At 42.5% G+C, this 13,681-nt stretch overlaps 1 protein-coding gene across 3 annotated transcripts in view; it reads right to left on the bottom strand.

The window, feature by feature from the left end:
* LOC136316972 (integrator complex subunit 6-like) overlaps nt 1-13,681 on the bottom strand; it is a 482,266-nt gene that overhangs the window by 171,661 nt on the left and 296,924 nt on the right. The gene's annotated exons all lie outside the window — the stretch shown is intronic.

Raw genomic sequence — 13,681 nt, forward strand, 5'->3', positions numbered from 1 at the left:
TGACAAATATGGAATTGGATATTGACCATCTCATTAGCCGAAAGCAAACCCATAGTTCCCATTGAAATACTGGTCAGTTTGTTGATTTAAATTTACTTGTTCTTTATTTTAAATATTGTATTTGTTCCCATTTTGTTTTTTTACTTTAAAATATGTACAGTGTGCATAGGGATTTGTTCATAGTTTTTTTAATAGTCCGGCCCTCCAACAGTCTAAGGGACAGTGAACTGGCCCCCTGTGTAAAAAGATTGGGACCCCTGGGGTAGACCAATGGCTCCTTTCTCAGGAGAAACTTCGGGTAGCTGCTCGATTGGTACAAGAACAGTTACAGCTTGAGCACATTGAAACATCTAATAGTCCATGGAATACGCCTATATTTATCATTAAAAACAAATCAGAAACTGTTAGGAGACATTAATTGCCTTAGATTTTCCTTGAAATTAACTACTGGGGAACTGAAACCACTTTTTGTTATTCTTAGAGGCTCAGCTGAACCATCTTCTCCTCGGCTACTTACACCTGCGGGACAACAAGCTTTAAAGCTTGTTTAAAAAGCCTGACCTGTGGTGGCGCAGTGGATAAAGTGTCGACCTGGAAATGCTGAGGTCACCGGTTCAAAACCCTGGGCTTACCTGGTCAAGGCACATATGGGAGTTGATGCTTCCAGCTCCTCCCCCGTTCTCTCTCTCTGTCTCTCCTCTCTCTCTCTCTCTCTCTCTCTCTCTCTCTCTCTCCCCCTCTCCTCTCTAAAATGAATAAATTAAAAAAAATAAAATTAAAAAAAAAAGCTTGTAAAAAAGCCTTGCAACAAGCACAACTAAAATGCATAAATCCTGAAGAATGAATTGCTTTACTAATGTGTCCCTCAAGTTACACTCCAACGGGAGTATTGTGGCAAGCTTCAGATCCTACTGAATAGATTCATTTGGCTGTTACTTCTAAAAAAGTTTTATTTTCGTATTTTGATCTTGTTGCCTCCTTGATTATCAAGGGGTGCAGGCAACTCTTACAGCTTATACGTTTTGAGCCTCAAATTATTGTTGTTTCTTTTTCAAAGGATCAACAACAGTGGCTCTGGGAAACTTCCATTACATGGCTAATTGTTTCTGCAAATTTTACAGGCCAAATTGATTCTCACTATTTACTTATGGTTGTTTCCATTATAGAGACTGCTGTCTTAGGGACAACTGCTGATGAACTATTTCAGCAATTTCTCCTTCTTCAAAGACTTGTGCGTCAACATAGAGCTCCATGTTTTATAGGACATACTCAAGCTCACTCTATGCTTTTTGGAGCTTTAGCACAAGGGAATGCCCTTGTTCATCAAGCTACCCAAAGGAAAAGTATTTGGAGCAACCATGACAGATCGAGCAATTCAGTCTCATACTATTCATCACCAGAACACTGCAGCCCTAAGTAAACAGTTTCAACTTTCTCGGGAAGCAGCACGGCAGATTGGTAAATCCTGTCCAAGGTGTCCTATACTACAATCTGTCCCTTCATTTGGAGTTAACCCTCAAGGACTCCTACCAGGACAACTTTGGCAAATGGAAGTTACTCATACACCTTCATTTGGCAAATAGTCCGTTGTCCACGTTACAGTGGATACTTATTCTGGATTTATAGTAGCCTCTGCTAGAACAGGAGAGGCTGCTAATCATGTTATAGCTCATTGTCTGTATGCATTTTCTATTATTGGACTTCTTGATGTGATTAAAACTGACAATGTTCCTGCATATGGAGCAAAAGCATTTACTGTATTTTGTCAAACCTTTTGAATTATGGGTATTTCTTACAACCTTTAAATTCAAGATATTATTCAAGTGTACCTAGCGAATATTTAAGGTCAATTTTAAAAATATAAAAGGGGAAGTCATATCCTGGAATTCCTGCAAATGTACCTTATCTTTAAAAATTTTCTTTTGAATGTTGATGTACAGGAGACCCCAAATCCTTTTCTCCTGCAAACTTCTACCCTATTTTATTTCATCCAGCTAATAACACTGTCTTGTCTTTTTCCAAATAGCTCCAGACATACGGAAAAGGTTTATATGGGCGGATGGGGATCCTCAAACCCCTCAGCGAGATCTTCTGAGCATGGCTTTTAAGGTACCAAGAGGCAGAAAAAGCCCACAAGAGATCAGGTGAAATACTAGCTCTTGGGATACACCCTCAAAAGGCTCCAAGGCCCCAACGGGGCCTCATAGGACTCCATCAGGGCCCTGCTTCAATAGTGGAAAGGATGGTCATTTGAGCCAAAGCCTGCCAGGCTTACATGCCTTTGTTGTGAGGAAGAAGGGACACTGGAAGGTAGGCTTCCCCCTCACTCCTCTAAGTGAGGGTTCAGTCTCTTCCAGCCCTGCTCCAGCCACCTATGACCTAACCTTGCCCAGAATACTGGGGTTTGCCACTGAAGGCTGAAGGTGTCAGAGCCATCGGCCCCATCTACGACACTGTGGATGAGCCTAGGGTATTTCTTCCAAGAAGCAGTTAAACTGATCTCATTTATACGAGGGCCACTTAACTCTGTCTTGACTGAATATTCAAGGTTTTTGTTCTTCCCTCGAAGATCCCTGTTGTGGGTATTGATAGTCCTATTTTCTGCTGCTTTGTTTAATATATAGTGTTTCCTTTATTTCTCCTGCCTCAATGCCCCATTCATATTTTAGGCTGAGACCTACTTCTAATTTAGAGCTTCTTTTTTCCTAACTTACAAATTTACCTCTGCCACACAGGTTAGTGTATCCTAAGGTTCTCCTTACCACCCCATGGCTGTAAAGCTCCAGTAAAGGCCCCCTGGGTTCATCTTTCCAGTTTAAAGACAACAGAAACTCCATCTTCATGCTTACTGCAGATGGCTATTTCAGTCTACGTGAATCATTACCAGCTAGAAGCAGTGGTCATTGGAACTTTGATGATAGCCGCAGAGTGTGGAAGTGTGACAGCAATTCCAGTGCCATGTGGACTTTTCCTGGATATGTTTTCTGGACTCCTGCTCCTGTTACAGCTCCTAATGGACTGAACTGGGATTGGGTTGCATTTGCAGAAATTTGGAATGGTGTTGGTGCCAACTTGGACTTGGTGAACATGTTAAGCCGCAGGGGTCCCCAAACTATGGCCCACAGGCCACATGTGGCCCCCTGAGGCCATTTATCCAGCCACGCCGCACTTCTGGAAGGGGCACCTCTTTCATTGGTGGTCAGTGAGAGGAGCATAGTTACCATTGAAATACTGGTCAGTTTGTCGATTTAAATTTACTTGTTCTTTATTTTAAATATTGTATTTGTTCCCGTTTTGTTTTTTTACTTTAAAATAAGATATGTGCAGTGTGCATAGGGATTTGTTCATAGTTTTTTTTTATAGTCCGGCCCTCCAACGGTCTGAGGGACAGTGAACTGGCCCCCTGTGTAAAAAGTTTGGGGACCCCTGTGTTAAGGACACTACTCTTTTATGGATTCTTGTTGTATTGGCCAAAAGTTTACTTAAAGGCTTTAATCACTGTAATGTTTTAGAATATTTGGGTATCTGTTAGTATTGGCTACACTAATTTTGTGCTTGTTCTGTATTTTTTCAGTCTGCCTCCAAATTATAATCTGGGAAATAGGAAATTAGATGAGTGCAACTCTCAGCACACAAATTAAAAATAAGAAAGAAAGGGGGGATATGTTTTGGACCATAAATGGCAAAAAGCCATTGTTAGATTTGAGGCTTAGCAAAAGGCTAAGTTCTCCCCCCTTCACCTTCATATTTGGCTATGATGCTGAGTATTTGCACCCACTCCACTTGCTTCCTTGGGTTGCTGGAAGCAATATACATGCCCTTCCTCTGACTCTTTGTTTGTTTTTGGATGTTGGTATATTTCACTAATGCATCCTGTTTTATGCCTTGGGAGAGTTCCTGTATTAGCATTGGATGTGCAACTTTGTATCAGGGTCCTTGATTTGCATATGGCTTTATAATAAATCAAACTGGGGCTATGGGGCACTCGGATACTGCCAGGCACGTTGAAGAGTCCTTCCGGTCCTATCGTTTTTGTTTTGATAAGTGGGTTTCCTTAATTCCGCACCATTATTCCACAATTTGAAATGGTGTTGGTGCCAACTTAGACTTGGTGAACATGTTAAGGACACTACTCTTTTATGGATTCTTGCTATATTGGCCAAGAGTTTGCTTAAAGGCTTTAATCACTGTAAAAAAATAGAAGATTGGATAAAGAAGATGTGGCACATATAGACTACGGTATACTACTCAGCCATAAGAAATGATGACATCGGATCATTTACAACAAAATGGTGGTATCTTGATAACATTATACAGAGTGAACTAAGTAAATCAGAAAAAACCAAGAACTGCATGATTCCATACATTTGTGGGACATAAAAACAAGACTAAGAGACATGGACAAGAGTGTGGTGGTTACGGGAGGGGGGAGGGGAGGAGGGAGACGGGGAAAGGGAGGGGCACAAAGAAAACTAGATAGAAGGTGACAAAGGACAATCTGACTTTGGGTGATGGGTATGCAACAGAATTGAATGACAAGATAACCTGGACATGTTTTCTTTGAATATGTAAGGTCTACCGGAAAGTTCTGTCCATTTCTATCACAACAAGTTTCGACATGTAAGCACATGTTTATTTGGCACATGTGTGCCTCTCTATTTTTATCACTTAATGTATACATACTGACATAGCAAATTAACTAAAACAAAGTTGATTCACATTAGTCTTATGTGTGAAGCAATAGTGTACCCATGGCTACTGATAAAGTTCACTTATGCCACTGTAATTTTTATGAATTTCAACAAGGAAGAAATGCTACAGAAGCATGTCTGTCACATCCACCATATTCCCCAGACTTAGCACCCTCTGACTATCACTTGTTTTTGTACTTACAAAAATTTTTGAAAGGCAAAAAATTCAAAAATGAAGAAGATAGCAAACAAACACTGGTTCAATTTTTTGCATCAAAAGATAAAACATTTCTCAAAAAAATTGTCCTCACGCTGGTAAGAAATCATTAATAATAATGGCAATTATATTATTTAATAAAGTTTATTCACAGGAAAAAAATTTGTATTTTGTTTTATTCCAAAAATGGACAGAACTTTCTACCAGAAAAGTAGAAAGTTATATGTACCCTGATTTATTGATGTCACCCCATTAAATTAAAAATATATATTTATAAAAAAGATTTATTTATTGATTTTAGAGAGAGGATAGAGAAAGAGAGGAAGGATGGGGAAGGGTCCAGAAGCATCACCTTGCTTCCCATATGTGTCTTGACCAGCCAAGCCTGGGGTCTTGAACCGGCGACCTCAGCATTCCAGGATGACACTTTATCACAGGTCAGGCCACAGACCTAGTTTTTATATTTGCAATTCTACTGCAAGTCCACAAAATTCCTCAGTTGCTCCCAAATCACGCTTTGTACCCTGTGTCTAATCAGAGATTATAATTTACTTGTCATGTCTCCATAGTCTGATTTCATCTAGAGCACATTCCTAGGGTTTTATTGTTGTTGTTTTTAGAAAATAGTGATGTTTTAAAAAGTTAATTTCAAGCAGACTGCCTCTAAATTTAATTTGTCTGAATCTTTTTTCATTATTAGACTGAAGTTAAACATTAAAGTGTCTCAAGATCTCTCCATTTTTAATTAATTGGGAATTTCCTTTTTACATAAATAAGTAATATGACAAATGTAAATGTCTTATTTTCCTACAAGTTTTCACCCAATGATTTTTCATCCGTTAATACTTTTGTCCTAAGTAAATTATTATACGGGTATTTAAAAAAGGTGATGCTTTTAAGGTCTTTTTCTTATCTGTTAGTTGGCATCGTTTGTTCATCATGGATCAAATTATTTGCACTTCTCTTGAACCATTCAGCTTAGAGATGTTGTGAGGTTTTTTTGTTTTTTCACATTTTGACAGGTTACATACTTTTGTACAGAAGTCACTTTTTATCAGAATCAAACTGGCAGTGTCGTCCTTTGGGTTTCCATGCTGAGTTTTGCCATCTTCAGCAGAGTGACATCATAATACAAGTTGCTAACAACAGGCATATAATCTCTAAATAATAAACAGTTTCCCACCCTTTTCCTAGGATACACCCAAAGTATAGTCTGTAAAGGCATGGTATGCATCTTGACCTACAGAGAACAGAACGGCCCCAATTATATGCTGGACAACATACTGGTGAACCAGATCATTGTTGAACAAGGACTGGTGAACAGGTAATTTGTTTACATATTAAATACTTGATCAAAGGATTTAGAAATTCCTGATTACTGTCAGGAAGAAAGCAAGTAAAAACCATTACAGATGCACCCACACTGATTTTGAGTTTTCAGGTCTTCCACTAGTACACAAAGTTAGAGATGAGTGGCAGGGATAAGATATGTGGGTATTTTCAGTATAAATTACTTAGTAATAAAGAACCTTGACATACTGCATTTGTCCGCTTGTTACAAGAACCAATTAACAAGGGCTATTTAAAAGAAATGCTTTACTCTAAAAAAGGCTGGTGGCAGCAACATATTCTACTGTAGCATATCCTTCAGCTTTAACCTAGAAGAAGATTGCTACTCTTCCATACATATATATGGAACACTAGCCGTGTGTGTGTGTGTGTGTGTGTGTGTGTGTGTGTGTGTGTAAGTGGGAAAACCTGTTAAGAGCATTTGCCAGGGGCAGGAAGTATCTTTTGCCAGAAGATGAAAAATAGAGTGTCTTGCTTAGCTAATTGTAAGCTCAGTCCCTTCAAAAATGTTAACTGAGTATCAATTAGCTAAGAGGGGCTCATACAATCTGCCTGTGGTTTGTTAAACATCTGCAATATGCAGAATTCCTTAGCCATTAGCCATTGTTTCTGGTAAGTGTCTTAAAGCTGAACTGTCCCATGTATGACTCCTAGAGCTAAAATCGGTACAAGTCCTCAAAGTCTGGAGTGTGAGGAGTAACCCCGGTGGTCTTTCATGTACAGCAGGGGATGCCCAGATGGTAAAATCTAGAAGTGGGGACAGGAAGTCACCCATTGCCACACCACCACCTGCAGGAGGGAGCCTATGATTAAAGCGCCAAGGGAAAACAGCATTAAAGCAAGCTCAGTGGCCTTATGTGAGAAGTTAGGAATGCTTAACCTAAACTGAAAGTCAGTAGTAGCCATGGTCTGTGCTGAAAAGCCTTGAGCATTTAACTCTAACTACCAAGGATTCCAGTAGCCAGGTTGGTTTGAGATGGCATCCAAACAGACTGCCACTGTTGCAGTCAGAGCATGGGCCAGACCTTTCACCCACAGCTAACTCATAGCCCGAAGTTGAAGAGCCTCAGGTCCCCTGGCATCCTTTGCTTAAAGGCCCCCATGGTCTCCATGCCCCCACCACCAACACCCTGGACCAGCATGACACCAGAAAATCTTATATATATTATATGATATTTCAACTACTATTTCATAAGTGTTTATGCCAGGCACTGTTTACATGTCATACATCCATTATTGTCCTAACACCTCTGCAGTTCCCCTGCCAAGAAAAAGTTACCATCCTCATATGGCAGTAAAAAACCTGAATATAGAAAAATTGAGTGCCTTGCCCAGAGCCAGAATTCAAACCCAGATCAATCAAGTTCCTGAGCCTTATTTTTTTTCTATTCACTGTTAGATCATATTTTCCCCCTGGGAGAGAAACACTATTTTATTAGTCATGAATTATGGATGTCACTTTTTCTGCACATATATGAATCTCAAAATGAGCCACGCTTAGTACTCTTACATCTCAGTTACAAAGTTCTGATGCTTGGATGGACAAAAAGCCTTGTGTGTGACTGGACAGGAATCAAGGTTTTCAGGAGTTCTGGCTGGTTGCATCTCTCTACTGTTCGGGTGGTGCATGTGTTTTTTATTTCTTTGAGGACTTGACAGTATTCACCCCCCCAATAGCTTCAATACTGAGTTCCCTGGACAGTGTTAATACAGTAACACCTGAGCCCAGTATATTTCCTGGAAATGCATGTACCCAGAAAGGTACTGATAGAACAAATAGCAGATATGTGAAATTCTCAGGTTGAACCAGAAATTACTTACTGGCTTCTCACCAGGGCCAACAAGCACTGTAAAAACCCTGAAGGCCATTAACTAACAGTCAACCTCTGATGTCTGAGAAAAACAACTATATAGACCAATGACAAGACCATGTAACAAAACTTACATACTAAAAACTGTGGGCTCCTGGAGCTGCCGACTGCCTATTAACAGGCCAAGCAAGTCTTCTGAGCATTAATCTGAGATTATCAGAAAGAAAGGAGAATTTTCCAATCAAAGCAGGATATCTTCACAATTGCATCAAAAAAAGAAAGTAAAGTACCTAGGGATAAAATGAACCAAGGAGTCGAGAGACCTGTACTCTAAAACTACAAGCCATTGAAGAAATCAATTAAAGAGGACACAAGTAGATACTGTGCTCATGGATTGGTAGGATCAATGACCATTGTTGAAATGACCATATTACCCAAGGTCATTTACAGATTCAAGGCAATTCCTTTCAACATACCAATGTCTTTCTTCTCATACCTAGAACAAATAATCCTAAAATGTATATGAAGCAAAACAAAACAAAAAAAGACCCTAAATAGTCAAAGCAACCTTGACAAAGAAGAACAAAGTTGGGGGTATCACACTACTTGATCGCAAATTACACTACAAAGTTATAATATCAAAACATGATGGTACTGGCGCAAAAACAGACACATAGATCAGCGAAACTAAATAGAGAGCCCAGAAATAAACCCACACTTACATGGTCAACTAATTCATGAAAACAGAGGTAAAAGTATACACTGGATTAATGACAGCCTCTTCCACAAGTGATGTTGCGAATACTGAACAGATACATGCGAGAGAGAGAGAGAGAGAGAGAGAGAGAGAGAGAGAGAGAGAATGAGAATACTGGACCAACCTCTTACACCATATACAAAACTAAACTCAAAATGGGTTAAAGACTTAAAAGTAAGGCCAGAAATCATAACAGTCCTAGAAGAAAACTAGGATGTAAACTCTTTGACATCAGTCTGAGTAATATGTTATTTAATAAGTCCCCTCAAGTAAGGGAAATATAAGCAAAAAAACCCCAAAACAAAATAAATGAGACTTCATCCAACTAAGAGGTTCTGCACCGAGAAGGAAACCTTCAACCTTCAACCAAAAAACAAAAAACCATAAAGAGCCAATTTAATGGGAGAATATATTTTAAAATATTTTTATCAAATAAGGGGTTGGAATTCAAAATATACAAGGAATTCCTAAAACTCAGTAACAAAAAATAAAATTAAAGACCCAGTCAAAAAATGAGTGGAGGACACAAAAAGGCATATCTTCCAAGAAGACATACAGATAGCCATCAGACATATGGAAAGGTGCTCAGCATAACCGATCATCAAGGAAAGGCAAATCAAAACAGCAATTAGCCATCAGACATATGGAAAGGTGCTCAGCATAACTGATCATCAAGGAAAGGCAAATCAAAACAGCAATGAGATATCACCTCACACCAGTTGAAATAGCTATTATCAAAAAGCCACTAAGTGAGATGTGTTGGTGGGGATGTGAAGAAATGGGAACCCTTGTGCACTGTGGGTGGGACTGCAAACTGGTACAGCCTCTATGGAGAAACAGTATGGAGATTCATCAAAAATCTAAAAAATACTAACTTAGAAATATAGATGCACTTCTATGTTCATTGCAGCATGATTTATGATAACCAAGATATGGAAGGAGCCTAGGTGTCCATCAATAGATCAATGGATAATGAATTTGTGATATCTGCGTGCGTGCACAGACACACACACACACACACATACATGCACATGCACACACAGTAATAGTGTGCAGCAAAAGAAAAGAATGAAATCTTGCCATTTGCAATAACATGGACGGACCTAAAAGGTACTATGCTAAGTGAAAGAAGTCAAACAAATACAAATGCCTTATGGTTTCAATTACACGTGGTATCTAAAAAACAAAACACAACAGACTCATAGACTCACAGATCAAACGGATGATAAGCAGAAGGGAAGGGATGGGAAGATGGGTAAAAAAAGGAATGGGCTCAGCAGTAGACCGTCAGCTGGTGTGAGGAAGTTCTGGGTTTGATTCCCAGCCAGGGCACACAGGAGAAGCGCCCATCTGCTTCTCCACCCTTCCCCCTCTCCTTTCTCTCTATCTCTGTCTTCCTCCCCCCCAACCAAGGCTCTATGGGAGCAAAGTTGGCCCAGGTGCTGAGGGTGGCTCCATGGACTCCGCCTGAGGTGCTAGAATATCACCAGTTGTAGTGGAGCAATGCCCCAGATGGGCAGAACAGCACACCGTAGTGGGCATGCCAGGTGGATCCTGCTTGGGCATATGTGGGAGTCTATCTGTCTGCCTCCCAACTTCTCACTTCAGAAAAAAATAAGAAAAGAAATAAATAAAAAAGGGAATGGAATAGAGTCAATTATATTGTGATAAGGTTACACAGTGACAGATGATTACTAGAATTAGCGGGGTGATCACATTGTAAGGTGTGTGTAAGGTGTGTGTATAGATATAGATATAGATATAGATATAGATATAGATATAGATATATATTGAATCACTATATTGCGCACCTAAAACTAATATAACCAATATTAGATTATATGCTGACTCTGACTATGCTTAAATAAAGATAAATTTTAAAAAGTTAAGGAGGATATGTTGGCCCTGGCCAGTTGGCTCAGTGGTAGAGCGTCGGCCTGGCGTGCAGGATTCCCGGGTTCGATTCCCAGCCAGGGCACACAGGAGAAGCGCTCATCTGCTTCCCCACCCCTCCCCCTCTCCTTCCTCTCCGACTCTCTCTTCCCCTTCCGCAGTGGAGGCTCCATTGGAGCAAAGTTGGCCTGGGCGCTGAGGATGGCTCCATGGCCTCTGCCTCAGGCGCTAGAATGGCTCTGGCCACAGCAGAGCAACGCCCCAGATGGGCAGAGCATCGCCCCCTGCTGGGCATACCGGGTGGATCTTGGTCGGGTGCATGTGGGAGTCTGTCTGACTGCCTCCCCGTTTCCAACTTAAGAAAAATACAAAAAAAAAAAAAAAAAAAAAAAAAAAAAAAAAAAAAGGGAGGATATGTTGAAATAGCAGATACTTTTTCAAAGAAGAGCAATTATGATCTAGGGCACTTTATTCATTCAGAGACAAAATTAACATATCACAAATTTCTCCTTCTGAAATGTAAAATTTTGTTGTTGTTGTTTTTAATATATTCACAAAGCATATTCATGTGCAAGCATGAATCCAGAATCTTTTCATCACAACCGAAAGAAAACAGATACCCAACAGTAATCATTACCATTATCTTCAACCTCATCAGCCCTGAAAACGACCAATCTGAGTTTTGGCTTTATGGGTTTGACTATTTCATACATGTCCTACACCTGGAGTCATACAATGTATAGAACTTTGTGACGGGCTTCTTTCAGGTAGCAGAATGTTTTCAAAATTCACCCATGTTGTAGGAGGCATCACTACTTTATTCTTTTATTTGGCCAAGTATTCCTCGCTTGCACGGATCTACCATTTTATCAAGGAATCAATGGGTGGACATAGGTGTTGTTCTTCCATTTGGCTTTGATGAATAAAGGTGCCATGACTATTTGGGTAAGATTACTTGTGTCAAGATATGTTTTGAGTTGTCTTGGATATGTACTAGGGAGTGGAATTGCTGGTTCACATGGTAACTATTTAAATTTTTGAGACATTTGAATAAATATTTTGAATAATTCAATAATTCTTTCGCGTCCTATATTTCTCTCAGGTTTCGGGTCTCTCGTGTTTCATAAGGCATAAAGTCCAAAAGAGCCAAAACACAAATTTTAGAAAAACAACGGAGCAGTCAATTCTCGCCAACACTTATTCAAGTGCCTTCATCAGAGCCGGTGTGAGTGTCAGGTTTCGAGGTGTGGCCCAGAAATCTGAGTTTTTAACGAGCTCCCTGTGAAATTCTCCCACCACACGGGGTAGAGAATCTAAAGCCCCGCCACAGGAAATTCTCAAGAGGTCCCACCCCTACACGCACCATTGACCTCCCTGGGCTGAACTTGCCCGGGAGGCGGACCTGCTCGCCCCTCCCCCAGAGCCACGAGGAAGAAAATGTCCGTCTGCTTTAGTGGCATGTGGTTAGGCTGAAGCCTCGCGGTCTGTAAGTCCACTGCAGCCGGCACCAGGGCCTGCCAACGGCATCAGACGGGAAGGGAGTCCGAGATAGCCGGGGGTGCGTCCTCCAGTGGGTGTGAGGAGTGGAGCGGGCTGCAGAGGGTCGCCTCCTGCACCTGCCTGGCCGAGGGCCTGGGAGCGGCACCCGCACCGGGTCTCTGTTCCTCCACCAGGTCGCTGTTTCTCCACCGGGTCGCTATTCCTCCACCGGGTCGCTGTTCCTCCACGTGTGCAGGAAGGTAAGCAACCGCGAGTGAGTGCCGGTTCCTGTCCCAGCGTAAGCGCGGGAATGGAAGTCGCGCTGGGTGACCAGCACAAAGGTTACTACTGCCCCATCGCGGGTGCCGACCACGGAAGGAGCGGTGGGCACCTGCCCTGGCCCCTGAGTGGAAGGGAAACGAAGGAGCGCCAGGTGGCGGCCACCAGGCGACTGTCCCTTCACTGGTGGGGGGCATGGAGAGAGCAGCCGGCGGGCACACGCCCCCGACCCTCAACCGGGGCTGGAAGAGAAGGAGTGGTGGGCATCAGACCCCATATCTCCAAGCGGGACGAAACATGGAAGGAGCCGCCGGCTTCCTTCGCACCCAGAAGCCGCAGCGACCACAGACGACCACCCCTGGTCCACGTGGTTCCAGAGCGCGAGGGAGAGAAGGCCGTGCGTCCCGGAATTCCTTCCGTCCAGCGCAGGCGGGTAGGAACGAAAGGCGGCGGGACCCTGTCCCGCCCGCATCCCCGACTTTACTCCTTGTCCCCGCCGGGGCCTTCCGGGGGTCTTCTGGGCTGGGCGGTGCCCCTCCAGAGAGCCGGACATTTTCACCACGGGACAGCGCTGCGGATTCCGACTTGAAACCAGCTTCTAGGCGGTGTGAGACTTGTCCCCTTGCATTTCCCCTAGTGCCCTCTTTCCTCGACGCCCGGTGCCTGTTTCCCCACGGGCCCTGGGAGCGCGCGTTCATTCAGGCGGGTTTGGAGAGAAGCCATCAGCCCCGAGGGGAAGTGAAGTTTTCTTCCGGAAGGGCGGATGGAAGGAAATCTGGAGAGTCAGTTCCGTGGGAGACGGGGGTAACGTGTGGGTCAGTACGGGGAGAGCGGCCACCTGTGAGGCTGGAGTAGGGGAAGGTGGGGCCCAGCCTAAACCATGGATGCCCTCCAGCGACCCTTAGGTGCCTAGACAGGGGAATAGAAGCTCCCTAGGAATGAGTTCTTGCGAGCAGAGCCGCCTCTGAGCTGGGCACACTGCTGCTCCCTTTCCGTGCGACTGGATCCGCCAGACGCATTTTATGAAGAGGATGTTACAGAGACAGGCACTAGGTGTCATTGAACAAATGAGGTGGGAACACTGTCGTTTTTTGGTGACTGGACAGGAAGAGACTCATGAATATTTTTTTTCTCCTTGATCGCGTTCAGGAAAGAGGACAGGCACATGAGTTGTGTGGGCAAATGCAGAGAGGACTCAGCACAT

This window comes from Saccopteryx bilineata, chromosome X, assembly GCF_036850765.1.
Source record: "Saccopteryx bilineata isolate mSacBil1 chromosome X, mSacBil1_pri_phased_curated, whole genome shotgun sequence".
NCBI classification, from domain to species: domain Eukaryota; kingdom Metazoa; phylum Chordata; class Mammalia; order Chiroptera; family Emballonuridae; genus Saccopteryx; species Saccopteryx bilineata.